This window comes from Cupressus sempervirens, chromosome 4 (genome assembly GCF_028749045.1).
Source record: "Cupressus sempervirens isolate cs-2001-9-10 chromosome 4, ASM2874904v1, whole genome shotgun sequence".
NCBI classification, from domain to species: Eukaryota; Viridiplantae; Streptophyta; class Pinopsida; order Cupressales; family Cupressaceae; genus Cupressus; species Cupressus sempervirens.
The window spans coordinates 527,290,571-527,305,363 of NC_143121.1; the positions used below are offsets into that span (position 1 = coordinate 527,290,571).

The 14,793-nt window shown below is 33.7% G+C and overlaps 1 pseudogene; it reads right to left on the reverse strand.

Annotated features, from left to right (window-relative positions):
* LOC149562251 (serine/threonine-protein kinase Nek1-like) overlaps positions 1 to 14,793 on the reverse strand; it is a 74,067-nt pseudogene that overhangs the window by 24,168 nt on the left and 35,106 nt on the right.

Consider the following 14,793-nt stretch of genomic DNA (forward strand, 5'->3'; position numbering starts at 1 on the left):
TGAGATATGATTGATTAGATATGTATAATTCTAATTGGTGACACTTGTAGGAGGATTTATTCTGTACGGAACTCTAGTAGCCAAGATCAAGGGAGATATGCCATTCATAAGTTTCTGCAATGCTTACCTTTGTTTTAAGCTATAACATAAGAACTAGGTGATGCTATCATTTTGATTCCCCATCCAAAACTTTGGCACATATAAAAGTGAAGCACAAATTCTTCATCAATATAGTTGCAAGAACTTAACAATTTTCTAATTTGCAAATGTACAGATATGTATATTTGTCCTAACTATTTTGATTACAAATTGTATTACTATATATATATATATAACCTTAATTTATTACATTCCATGTCCATTCTATTCCATTTTATTTTATTTTTATATAGGTATACCTATTTTAATGAATTCCATACATTTTATTCTTAAATTAACTTCAACCATATAATATTCTACTAACTAGGTACTACTATCTAGATTATTAAATCAATTCTTAATTATTTATTCACAAAACTACTACCCTTTACTAATCTTTTATCATCAATTAATATTTAAATTTAATAATCCTAATACTGAACTAACTAAGCTTACAAACAAATAATTTAATTACTAATTAATCTATACTTACCACAACACCCCACCCCGCCCCCCCAACTCAAATCTCTAACACTTTATCCATAACATAAATATTTACTAGCAACCTATACTAACCACCCCATTCTTCTAACAAAAAATTTCTCACATTTCTACTAACCTACCATGTTAGTGTAAATTATTATTATTTACATTTTACTTAAGTTTACTTAGGATAACACATTATTTTATTATTGATTAGTTAGACACCTAGGAGTATGCGTACTCATATGAGTTTTCTTGTAAACAAAACAAGAGTTAGAAACTCTAATTTAGCACATGGTGTCTACAACACTGGAGTTTGTATAATCAATTGAGTTGTCATGTAGACAACACAATTTTTCACACTCTAATTAAGCACATGGTGTCTACAACATAAGTTTACGTGACACACCTATGTAAGCTTATCCTCTCATCATCACACTAACTTCTATGATCAATGGAGAATAATCCACTCTTGGTGGACATGTGCTTAGTTATGAGGCTTATCATTTTGCTAACTCCTAGTCATTCTAGAGGCCTTTATATACAGACACTTCTAGTGTACTTGTATATTATTCATTATCTTTTTGTTATTATGATCATAATCATTTGGTTCATATTATGCTTTGTTCTTGAGCTTCTTGATCTTGGCTTCATTTTTTCCTAAGGCTAATTCTTACATGGTATCAAAGCCATAGGAGCATCATTTCATAGCCATTAGAGACCATTCTTACTTCACCTTTAGAGACCATTCTTACTTCACCTCTCGAAGGACCTTGATTTAGTTCTAGAGTATTTGCAGCTATTGGGAGTGTCTAGAGCCAAAGCGAACCTCACCATTGTGTTCAAAGCATCGATTCAATAAATTTTGACTATAAATTTACCTACCCTAGGCCATAGTCAAATTTGATGCAAATTTTTTTGCAAACTAACTCTTGAAGGCCTGATTTGCGAAATTGGTATGATCTCATCAGATCTTTGGAATTAATTTTTAGATTTGCATTTTTATTTGCATCTCTACTATTTTTTTGGATATGCATTATTTTCTAGAAAACTTTTAGCCATTAGGCCAATAGGAGAGATTTTTTTTAGGTGAAGATTGGAGCTTGCTGGTGCAAATTAGATATTGGCATCATATTTAGAAGGTCAAAAAACCCCCAAATCAACTTTTGTTTCATCAAAATTGAACATCTGAGGTGAAATCTAGAGTCATTTGGTTTTTGGAGGTGTGACAACGATGATTCAAGAAAAATAATTACATAAGTGATTTTCAAAGCACGATATCTCCATCATATAGACTCCTTTTTTTCAAGCAATTTTTTTTGTTTTGGGGTAGAATTTCATGACCTACACATTGTTGCAGGATGTTTGAGATCTCTGTTCCTGAATTTTTTTGCAAATCACAAATCCCAACTTTTGCAACCTCAAAGGTTTAATATGAGCTCATTTGGACACATAATTAGTTTCTATTTTTTTGAAAGTGCATAAGTTTTTGTCTACTTTCTAGATTTGTAATCAGATTATAGGCTTGGTGGATAGAAATACCACTTTTAGAAATAGCTCCTCTTTTTCATTGTATTGCTTTGGTCAAACTTCAATATTGTTGTATGTCTAAGCTATATTGCTAAGTACTAGATTTGAACACCAAGAGGAGGTTGTAAACAACATAATTAGAAGCCCACTTAGGTCCTAAATTGGCAAGTGGCCCATTGTAATCACACTAAATATAAAGTTCCAAATCAGACATTAGTGGGGTTCATTGATTATTTTTGTATTTTGGGGGGTGCATACATTTATTGATCTCATGGAGTCTTGTTTCACATGTCAATTTGGTATAAGACCAAGGTTGACAAAGAGAAACTATCACAAATGGAGTGCTTTAGTGACTGATCATCTAAGAGTGCATAAGGACATAAAACCTTTTATATGTTCCAAAGAACTACCCTCTTACATTGATCTAACACCTACTCACATAATTGGGTCTATCATTTTTTTCAGTATCAATGCTTATTGCTTTGATGTCATTGGAAAGCTCATTGACCCTTATGATATTTGGATGGCTCTTTGGAAAGCATATGGAGATCCAATACTTCCTCCATTCCTAGAGGACATTCTACCTCCAGTCACTCCAGTTATGGTACCTACAACTCAAGTTGAAATTCTACCTCCTGATGCTCCTATTTCTTCTACTGATCTAGTTCTAGCCATAGATGCTCCTAATTCAATATAGTAGGAAACACCATGTCTTCCTATTTTAGTTTCATGGGATAACTTCCTTCCATAAATTGCACTGTTGTTTGTGGAGTCTTACATTGAATATGTGGGAGACATGATTGATGACATCCATCTTCTCTTTGTTGAGAAAAATTCTTCTTCACTTGTTGCAAGGGAACACTCTAACCCTCAACCACTTGATCTTTCTTTTGAGACTAACATGATTGTGGACACTTCTTTTTAGTAGATGGAGAAGGACTCTTTTACTTTAGAAATTAGTCTTTGGAGATTGTATTTCAATTTTCTCAGACATCATATCTTTTGGGGATTCTTCCTACTAGTTGAGGAGCATTCTCTACTACACCTATGGCATCACTTCTTCCCACAAGGAGGAATTTCATTCAAATTTCATGGTGTAGCTACTTTAGTCATCAAGGAGCTTCTTTCATGGGTGTGCATTCATCATTGAGAAAAGGCCACATTGCTTCTCTTCCCATATCTTCCTATAAGGATGATTCCTTATCTTTGGAGTTTGATTCAATTTCATATGGACATGCTACCTTGTTTTTCACCTTCTTTTGGGCATCCACCAAATTGGATTGTGGCATCTACATTCATCAAGGACTTGTCAACATTTGAGTAGACTTCAAAGGCAGTATCCACAACATACTACATATGGATCCCTCTTCCATCTTCCTATCCATAGTGGGAAGCAGCATACTTGGACCTATACTTGGTGCATCTTCTTCCTAAATGGAGAAATGTTGTTTGCAGGCATTGGATTCTATTTTGTCTTCAAGCACTCATCATTACAAGATCCTTCACTAAGGGGGGATTTCATGGAGGAATTCTCTATTATATATGCATGATGTATGTCATAATGGGGGGGCGGGGGGGGGGGGGGGGGGGTCTTGATTACTCCATCCATACATGCATCTTTCTCTATTGTACTTATCTCTCTTTTTGGGGGAGGGTTTTTCCCATGAGGTTTTCCCTCTTTCTCCATTTTCAGAGAGATTGCATTTCATTTTTTTTTCTTACATTATATTGTATGTACAACATTTTATTTATACATGGGTACCTAACATGGCCTAGTAGCTAGGACCCATTATAGCTTTTGTGAAATAAGTGCATTCCCCTAAGTTGTAGTTAATGGGGGGGGGGGGGTGTTAGTTTAAATAATTAGTAATTACACTTTAATTAAGTTTACTTAGGATAAATGCATTATTTTATTATTTATTAGTTCGACACCTAGGAGTATGCATACTCATATGAGTTGTCTTTTAGCCAACACAAGAGTTAGGAACTCTAATTTAGCACATGGTGTCTACAACACTAGAGTTTGCATAATCATTTGAGTTTTCATGTAGAAAACACAATTGTTTGCACTCTAATTAAGCACATGGTGTCTACAACATAATTTTATGTGACACACTCATCTAAGCTTATCCTTTCATCATCGTACTAACTTCTGTGCTCAATGGAATATAATCCACTCTTGGTGGAAATTTGCTTAGTTGTTTGGCTTATTATTTTGTTAACTCCTAGTCATTTTAGAGGCCTTTATATAGAGGCACTTATAGTTTACTTGTACATTATTCATTCTCATATTGTTATTATGATCATACATTATTTGGTCCATATTGTGCTTTGTTCTTGAGCTTCTTGATCTTGGCATCATTTTTCCCTAAGGAAAATTCTTACATACCCAACCATTCCCCCATCTCCCAACATGGCCCTCCATGCTTCATGTGATATGTATGGGGGTATTTAACTTTGATCTTGGCCCCTTATAAAGTGCTCCCCCTGAGGTTCCAAGGAACGGTCATGTTTGCATTTATTAATTGGGAGAATTGTTGACTTCCCCCCCACCTTTTCCAATATTTTCACCTTGTTTGGTGTTTCAAAACCAAGAAATTTCCTTGGTGGATGAGACCTCCCATGTGTGAGGAGAGGTGTAAGTTGATGCATCCAAGGGTGGTCGACCTTGGGGGGGGGGGGGGGGGGGTGTGGGTCTCATGTATTATAATATATGTATTGTTATTTTTCTTGGGTCCTTTTATGGGTGGATTATAACATATGAAATTTTATAAATATTATTTTTATTTCTTTTTTTTTTGATATATTAGGATGGACTGACTAAAGCCCTCCTCTAGGCATATGAACTTTTAAGTACACTTTATTTGAATTATTATATTTGAGTGCTAGCTGTGTTTTGGTCTCCTAGGCATTTATTTAGGATATTTTAAGTCTCATTCCTTAGTTAGCCATATTATGTTATTAATTTTTATATATAGTAGATTCCAAGGTATATTCTTTCTGAATACTTTATTGGTCTGTAATAGAAAGTGGTGAGTTAATAGTCATGGATTTAGTATTTCATCACTATGATAGAAAATAGATTATAAGGTTGTTTAGAATGTTATTCAGATCATGTTAATTAAAAGATCAGTATTGATATGTAGGGATTGATATTTTAATGTTTCTAATATTTTACATGAAAATGATTAGAAAATGGGAAAGTTAATTTGAATGATGAAATACGAAAGCCTATTGTTGGATGGGATAATGATTTATTGTACATATTTACTTATTACTTACATGATTTTCTTGGACTACTAATGCTCAAGTTTAGTGTGTGGGAATTTGACCATGGGGTTTAATGAGGAACTGAGGCTCAAGTCCATGTCAACATAACATAACCAAGGTGAATCTTTGGAAAATTCAAAGCCTCATTGTGATGTATTTATTTTGTATATGTGAGTTTGCATGTGTAGTAAATTTAAATTCATGAATACATTAGAGACATTCCATTGTGAATTGTGATGTGTTTTAATGTGTCACTTGACACTTGTGTTGTCCATGTGGAGATGGCATGTCATTTAGGGTTTGGCAAGAAGTAACCTAACTTAACCTAATCCTAATATAGTACCTAAACCTAACATTTCAAGCATTTCTACAATTCAATTTCTATTAAAGCAATTCAAATATTTTAGAACATGTAATGAGACCATTAAATATATCATTAGGTCCTAATGTGCAGACATAAGTGTGGATCATCAAAATGTAGATATTAAAATGACATAACCTTGTAGCCTCAAAAGTGTATCAGAACATTGAAATAGAAGTATCATAATGTAAATATGTCATCTATGCTATGGCAGATCAAGTGAGGCCTCACATAGTTTACATTGCTATTAAAGATGAATCAGATGATGAAAATGATAAGATGGTTCTCATTTCTCATATTAGCAAGAATGACACATGGATTATTGATATTGGTTGTTTTCACCACATTCCTAGTGATAAATTAAAATTTGAGCACTTAGAATGCTATGATGGTGGGAGTATTAGATTTGGAAATGATGAACCTTGTTATGTAAAAGGAAAAGGTTGCATTACATTGACTGATGAACTTAGATGTGACAATGCTTATTGGGTTGAAGGATTGAAACATAATCTACTTAGTGTGGCATATTTGAACAACATTGGATTCAAGGTATATTTCAAGGATGAAAAAGCCAACCTATTGGATGGGAAAGGAAATCTAGTTGGAATTGGAAATCAGACAAAAGGTAATTTGGTTTACCTAGACTTCATTGAAACTACATGTTTGCTATCTTAGACAGAGGAACTTGAGTCACAGACTATGGGAACCAAGTCTCAAGTAGAGGAGACCAAGTTATAGCTAGTGCAACCCAAGTTATAAATAGTTCTAATTGAGTCTCAATCAAAAGAAGCTGAGCTATAGTTAGAAGAGATATTGAAGAAATTTGGAATGAAGCATTCTAGACCAGTTGGAATACCTATGTCTACTAGACATAAGCTTTCTAAAAATGATTATTCTAGAGAGATATATTAGACTACATACAAGTCAATGATTGGAAAACTTCATTATGTGGTACATAGAAGACTTGATATTGCATTAGTAGTTGGTATGGTGGTAAGATCCTCTGTTAATCCAAAGGAAAATCATATATGATAACAATAAAAGAATTATGAGGTATCTAAAAGGTACTGAAGATTATGGTTTATGGTATAAGAAAAATAGGAAAATTTGAATTGAAATCCTTCACTGATGCTAAATGGGTAGGAAGTATTGATGATAGGAAAAGAATAGGTGGTGGAGCATTCTCTCTTGGAAAGAGGCTTATATCTTGGAAAAGAAAGAAACAAAATTTCATCTTTCAATCTACAACAAAAGTAAAATATGTTGCAACATTAGTTAATTGTTCCAACATCATTTGGTTCAAAAGATTGTTGCTAGACATGAAGGAAGAAATCAAGGATCCAATAGTTATCTTCCATGATAACACCATCGCAATTAACATTTCTAAGAATCCAGTGATGCATACTAAGACTAAGCACATTGCAATAGAGTATCATTTTCTAAGAGAATTAGTGCAAGAAAAAGAGGTGAGATTGAAATATGTGAATATAAAGGAAAAAATTGTAGATATCTTCATCAAACCATTACCTAAGGATGCATTTTTGTATCTAAAAGGTAAGCTAGGGGTCATTCCCCTATCTGAAGTCCACTAAAAAAAATTTAGTGATGCATCAACCAAACATTTTGAAGATCAGTCAAGTTGATGTAGTATTATTAGAGAAGATTGCATATGAGTTAGTATATCAGGTACATGGCATATCCATTGATTTTTGTCTTTGGAATAAGATATTAAAGAGGGAAAGATTTCTTCCATAGTACAAAAATTTTTTATCAGCAAAGAAGGAGAGTTTGTTGTCAGAGGGAGATATTGTAGTTGGAGAAATTAGAGAATCACTCTTAAGGAAGAGATTGATGTTAGAAGGAGTTCTCACTAATAGAGGGAGTTCTCATGGATGAGAATTAGAATGAAACTAAGGATATTATCCTTACTTCTATTTTTCTCTAAAATATCATTGTACTATGACATGTTGTGTTACCATCAATGTCAGAGAAGCAAATTGTTGAAAACAATTATTCAATTGTATGGTGTCTTTGGTGTTACAAAAAGTCTCAAGTATTATCAAGAAAGTCAATGATTGCCAAGCTCACTTAGGCATTGAAGATAGTTTCCTATGTATGCTAAGCATTCCAATTATAACCAAGTTTAGAGTTAGTTCTTTCTGAGCTCACTTAGGCATCGAAGGTAGATCCTATGTTAGTTGAGTTCACTTTGTTACCAAAGGAAAGTTAGCATGGATCCTATTTTGACTGAGTTGGGTTGATTAATAAAGAGTTTCTCTAAGTTGACCAAGTAATCAATTCTATATTAGCTGACTGACAACATATTGAGTCGAATAGATTTATTAGCCTAGCTAACTTAAGGGATGGAAATTGTTTGATTAAATGTATATTCAAGTCAACTTTACAAGATTATTCATATAAGTATAAGGTCAAGTTGAGGATTGAAGAGAGTAAGCATGGGATTGAAGAAGATGAATGAACGAAGAAAATTAGAAGGATATCTGTAAGAGGATATAGTATCTAAGTTGATCGAGCTACAAAGAAAATTCTAATAAGAGAGGATCAAGTAATCAAGCAAGAAAAAAGATCTAAAATAAGCAAAAACAATTGCATCAACAATCAGGTCAAGTCATTGTTACTCTCTAATAATTATAGCAGTGAATCAAATCTCCTAATAGAGTTAGCCCAACAACTATTTGGTAAATCCTCTAAGAAGGTGGCATTTCTAGATTGAATTATCTAAAGACCTCTAACAAGGAAACTCCTAATAGGGTGAATTAAATCCTCTAATAGGGTCATACTTAACAATGTTTTTTGTAACCTTTAACATGGTTGGCTCCTAATGAGGCTCACTTTAGAAGAGTGAAAACTAGTAACTAGTTGCAATTGGTGGTTTTCCCAAATTGGGCTTCCACATTAAATATTGGCATCTCTTGTGTTTATGTTATTTTCTTTATGTTTCTACAACTAAGTTAATAAAGGTTAATCACATTAATATCTTAAGATTCATTTGCTAACTGAGTGATAGTAATATATTCAGTGCTAACCGAGTTACAACATAATATTCAATGTTAACCAAGTTACATGAATTTATTTGTTTTATATTGTGTTGAAATCCATAAGGGACTTTTGGATTTGTTTTTTTTGTAACTTATTCACCCCTACTCTCTTTGTTTTTATTGTAACTAATTCACCCCTCCTCTCTTAGTTACTCTTTAGGAATTTGTGCCATAATATCACTATAATTACCCACCATCTTTGTTAGCCTATATGGGTATGGGACATCTAAGTAAAAACCCTTTAAATTTGGGTATGTCCTGTTTAATTCATTCTCCACCCTTTGGATGTCATCAAATTTCCTTATTTTTTTGTGGCGTCCCCTTCAATGAAAATGTTTGTAATCAAATCCTTAAGAGGAAACTTGGTAATAGTAAACACATAACTCTTAATCTCTTTCAATGTATTTCTCATAAAATTTTCTGGGTCACACAATCTATATGGGGCAGTGGATAGGTTATAATGCCTAAGGAAAGCACGAATTTGATCTAGAGATTCTTTTCTAATTGAAAAGTCTCCTATGCTAAAACATCTACAAAAAAGGTTCCTTTGGGAAATTTTGGCCCTAAGTATTCCTTATTTACCATGGTTGGCTGCCATAAAAATTCAATGATTGCAAGCCTAGGAGGGATACTGGTGCATGAGCACCTAGGAAAACATCTAGGCACACCTTAGATACAAGTAAAAGAAAAGGATGCATGGTATCCTTGAAGGTTGATTGGAATGTATTGAAGCCTATAATGGCTAAATGTAATGAACAATTTAATGTTAACTTGAAAAGTCTTAAAGATCTTGATAAAGGATTTAGGCACAAAAATGATGTAAGGGTGGCCAATAATGCCAATAAGGGATCTAGATTGGTTAGAGGGATCAAACAGGTCCTAGGAGGGTATTAGAATAATTCCTAAGTGGTATAAACCAATAAAGTATGAGTTAAAAACATTTTAATAAGGTTTTAAATTCAAATTTTGAATCCTAACAACTATATACTAGATTAGGAGGGTAAACCAATTTTTGAGCATTTTAACATTTTTTATGGATTCCAACCAATGGAATATGGATGGGGAAGTTTTATTTCATCTTATATAGCTTGGTAAAGGGATATGATCATCAGATTGAGGGTATTGTGCAAAATTCATCAACATTGTATACATTTAGCAATTGGAATGCAATAAAAACTCCATTTTTGAGCACTTTACATTGGATATTTTGTTTGGGTTGATTACTCATTGTTTTTTTGATGTTTTGAATCCACTAGAATGATATATAACCATTTTCTAGTGCATTAAGGCAAGTAGAGGATCATTTGGCCAAAAATACTGATTGTAAGCAACTTTTGCAACAACTTGTTCAAGTTTTGGGCATTTAGAGAGCATTTCTTCATTCCATAGATGTAGGAATATGATTCCCATGGAATAAACCTATATTCTAATGTAAATAATCATTTTAAAAATTTTTGGGAAGGGGTTTGCACAATGTAGGCTTTTAATGGGTTTTTGGTGGTTGTAGGTGCATGAAATGCATGCTTGGAGTGTAGCAGCCAAAGATCCATCCATTGGAGAGGGGAATTTAATGGTAGATATCATATAGATATATGTTGTACATGGTAAATAAACCTTCAATTATTTTATATTTTCTTGGGAGGAAACCCTTTTAGAAAGCCCTAGATTTGAGGGTTTGTAAGAGGCCAAATTGGGGGTTTCTTATTTGTAGAGGTTGGGGAGTCAAATTGATTTGATTTTCCTTTTATTGGGTTCATTTTTGAGAAATTTTAAAAGCATGAAGCTTTCGAAGTATGGGAAGCATATACTTGCTTTGTAAAATCACCCTATTTTATGCTTAAAAGGGGTGCCAAGCTTGGGGATTTGGTTGTTGTTCCAAAACAACCTCTATTATGTTTAACCTATGTTTAAGAAGACTGAAATGAGTATCTAATTTTATTTTTTTGAAGAGTCATTTGGAAAAGCTTGGAGGAAATTTGAAATCTTTCTCACTGGAAGGTGTAGGAGTTGTAAAGTGGATAGTTTTTGTTTGTGGGTTTAGGGAACATAGCCTTTCCCTTGCACATTTTTACTTTGTGAATTTGGTTGGACCACATCACACTTGTCCATTGCATTAGATATAATTTGGTAATACATGAAGTGGTTGGGGACATGCATAAACTCTGATAAGAGAATGTTTTTGAAACAAGAAGGTATCTGTTGGTATTAAGTCATGTTTGTTATTAGTGACAACAATTATTCAGATTTAGTATTGTTACCAAGCTCTTTGATAGTCTCTAGTGTTTGCCAAGCAATTTAGTGGTTACCAAGTTTCATAGTTCATACCGAGCATTCGAATAGTTACCAAGTGAATTTAGGCAGTGCAAAGTCTAGTAGTTCTTACCAAGAAATTCAATGGTTACCAAGCTTCACAATGTCTATATTAGTCTTAGAATGGGTTTTAACATTTGAGTGCCAACACACTTAACGACCTTCTACATTGAAGCTGAGTACACTATGTATGCCAAGTCAGAATTTTGACAGGTACCAAATGATCTTTAGGTGCCGAGTGAAGATCAAATGCTGAGTGACTACAAGTGCCTAGCATGATACAAGTGTCGAGTAATATTTAGGTGCTGAGTCATAGATGATGCCGGGCAGGATAGAATCACTACAGGAGCCGAGTGAGCTAGTTTCTTTTATGTACCGAGCATCAAGAATTGGAAAGTGCTAAGTAATACATAATGTACATATGAGTTTGAAAAGGCACAAACTTAGATGTAAACCATTTTTATGGCCGACATATGATGAATCTCGAAGAATCTAAGTGATAAGATCAAATCTTTTGTATTTCTTATGCAATCTACATGTATCCAATAAGAAAAATGGAGAAGGCATGCAACCAATAATAAAAGTGCAAGGAATGAGTAGGAAATAAAGATTCAATATGGATCGTAGATCCATACCTAACCTTAAGTCTTTGAAAGTCTTTATAAGGAAGATGCAATCTCATTGTAAATGATGAAAAAGAAGTATATGGGGAAGCTATAGTGAAATTCAGCGTGAAGAGTGAAAATATTTAGAGGAAAAGAACAACAATTAGATATTCTATTGATCAGAACAAAGCAAGAGATACGAACATATATAGAATCTTAGAGAATCAAGATTAGAGAGAGCGGATCAAGTGCCTAAATTCAGCAATCAAGGATTGTAAGCTATCAAGTTTATTATACCTAATACTCTCTAGCAATTGTATTAGAAAGAAAATCCTATGTTGATAGGTTAGCTTAACAGCTAGGTTGTAGATCCTTTGAAGAGACGATTAAATCCTTTAATAGGGTGACACTTAATGAAAAGTGTTTGTAGATCCTTTAACCAGGTCACTATTGATATAGTGTAAAACCTTTAACAGGGCAGGCCTTTCATAGGGTAGACCATCAGAAGTGGTCAAAATAATTATTGTTGTAGTGATTTTGTGGGTATCATCCCCACCCCAGTTTTACCTTCTTATTCCTAGAGGGTTTCTGGGTTACCAAAATCTAGTGTTATGTGTTGTTGATGCATGTGTTTACTTCATTTTTATTTCATATGTTTACATGCATGTAATATACTTTCAGTTAAAATTTTTAATGGATAAAGTGTAATACTTCTGATTCATCCCCTCCCTCTCAGAAGTATTCTTCCCATTTGAATATTCTAATAGTCTACCATGTGATCAGTTCTTGTGATGTGAAGTCAGTGTTAACCGAGTGATGGGATGACTAGTGTTTACTGAGTGCAGGGATGGTAAACATGGAATTCAATTTCTACTAAGTGACATAGTATCTACTGAGTCTCCACTATATATCGAGTTTGAAGCTATGTTGAAGTAATTAGTATGGACCAAGCCTCTACTTCTACCAAGTGCATGACGATGGTGAGTAATGATAGTGGATGCCATGTATTAGAAATTCACCAAGTTAGCTTTCAAAACCTAAGTTTCTACATTTGGTCCAACTTAGTAATATTGGTGTTAACTTGTGTATTGACCGACCTTGTAATTATGTGAATTGGGTTGGTATATATGTAATGGATTGTATCATACCCAATTGTAATAATGTTTTGATGCATGAGAATGGTAATGTGATTATAAGCATGCGAATGTGAATCTACAGCAGAGCTAAGTGTATAGTAAGGTCAAATCAAGAGTAGTCAAGTTACATCTATCACAAAGAGGTGATCAGTACTTCAAGGATCTTAATCAACAATTTAGTTGTAAGTTAGATCTACTATTTCATCCTAATAGGTGAATCAACTTCAAATCCTTTAACAGGGTAGACTTAACAATCTTTTCTTAAATCTCTTTACTAAGTGCATACTTCATTGTATGTTTGTAAAACCTCTAACAAGGTGGACCTAGCAGTCCTAATTGCTCCTACCAGGGTAGATCATCAGAAGTGATCATTGTAAGCCTTAACAGGCCAACTTTATGTTGCAGTATTGAAGTTTTGTGGCTATTATCCCCACCCCAGTTTTATGTTGCAGTATTGAAGCTTTGTGGGTATCATCCCCACCCTAGTTTTACTTTCTATTTGGAAGGATTTTGGGTCACCAAATATTGTGTTTGAAGTGTTTTGTGCTTATAGTTTCTAATACATGCAATAGATTAGATCTATTAATGGTAAATTGATTATGTTATTAAGTGCTGAATTTGTTCAAAAGTTTTGAGGTTACTAATTCACCCCTCTCCTCTCAGTAACCTAGCCAGTCTTGATTATTTCCAACAATTGGTATCAGAGCTTTGTGGTTCTTAGGATAAAGTTTGACAACTTGAGCAAAGATCAAGGTCAATGGAGATATTTAGACTTGACAAAGCTATTGACAATGAAAAGCTAGAACTGGAGATGGCCATAGCTCAACTCAAGAATGAAAAAGAGCATATTTCTCAATCCCTAAAAAGAAGAAAAGAACTTGGAAATCAGATGAATGGCCACTAGTATGTTGAAGACAAGATTGAAGAGTTTTTTTTCCTCAAGTAGTTAAGATGAAGCAAATGATGCAAACAAAGAACTCCTAGAAAAGAATGGATCCCTATAAGAAGTAAGAAAATTGAAAAGATAACAAGAAATCTAGTCAATAAGATTGTGTGAAATCTTAGAATAGATAAATAAGGAAAAAGAAGACTTGGAGGTAAGGAACAATGAAATTCAAAATCAATCCCTTCAGCAAGAAATTATTATCAATCAGCTCTCCAATGCAAATGAAGAAATCATGAGTTTGAGATCTGAAAATGAAAGGTTAAGGAATGATTTAAGCACTAAAAAGAAAATCAATGAAAGGATGAAAGTTTATCTAAATTTTGAGAAGCAACTCAATGAAAGAATAATGAAATCCCAAGTAGACATGGATCAATTGAATTAGCAAAATGAGTAGAAGCTTTATAGGCAAAAGGGTAAAGTAGGACTTGGATACAAAGAAGGTGAATCCTCCAAACAAGGTGCTCAAAGGAATCAGAGACCTACTTTCAATTACTATGGTAAGATAGGTCATATATCAAACAAATGTTGGAGTAGTGGAAAGGAAAAATTCAATGGAAAATGCTACAATTGTAGTCAACATGGTCATAAAGCTAATGAATGCATGGAGAAACCAAAGTTTGAAGGCAAGTGTCACAAATGAAAGAAACAAGGTCACAAGGCTTCTAAATGTAGATCTAAACCATTCAATCCAACTAAACAATTTGTAATGGAAATATTTGGTTGTGACTAAAATACTTGGTGTAGATGTCATTACTATGGAGAATATGGACACATTGGCATAAATTGTGTTAGACATCACATGAGAAGAAATGATACTACAATAAGATGTTACCATGTACTGGACTTGGTCATATAGCTAAGAATTACATGAATATAGGTAGAGTTGAAGATGAAAAGAAAGCAAAAGTTGATAACATCAGGAAGCAAATGAGATAGCAGTGGATTCCTAAATCTA